The following is a 486-nucleotide window of genomic DNA, read 5'->3' on the forward strand; positions in this document are numbered from 1 at the left end:
CCCACCGCCCACTGCCGTCACTGTGTCCTCCTGACGCGGTAACGAGCCTAATTGAGGAAAATTGCTGGAGCACGAAGTGGTTTCTGGGAAGGTAAATATGGTCATGGAGCGGCGCCGGGTCCTGCGCCTGTTGCTCCAGTGTTGCCGTGGCAACACCCCACTGTTGTCCCCCCCGTGGCACCTTGACACCCCACCGGGACCAGGCTGGCCCCACAGCGCCGAGGGCACGGGGACCCCCAGACCCTGCCCAGGCAGGGTGACGTGCAGCATCAGGGCCCCGCATCTGCCACCCCATGATGGGGACCCTTTGGGGACGCCAAGCCAGCCCCAGCCCACGGGGTGTCCCTGCGGTAACGCCCTGTGTCCCCCAGGGCCGTGAGGCAGCCCCCAGCACTGCCCCATATCCCCACAACCCCCTGTCCCCCGCACAGCCCCTTGTCGTGTCCCGCCACCCTCCCCGCAGGCCGGCTGGGGGTGGCACCCCCA

The sequence above is a fragment of the Pygoscelis adeliae genome, unplaced genomic scaffold (assembly GCF_000699105.1).
Source record: "Pygoscelis adeliae isolate BGI_AS28 unplaced genomic scaffold, ASM69910v1 Scaffold445, whole genome shotgun sequence".
NCBI classification, from domain to species: Eukaryota; Metazoa; Chordata; class Aves; order Sphenisciformes; family Spheniscidae; genus Pygoscelis; species Pygoscelis adeliae.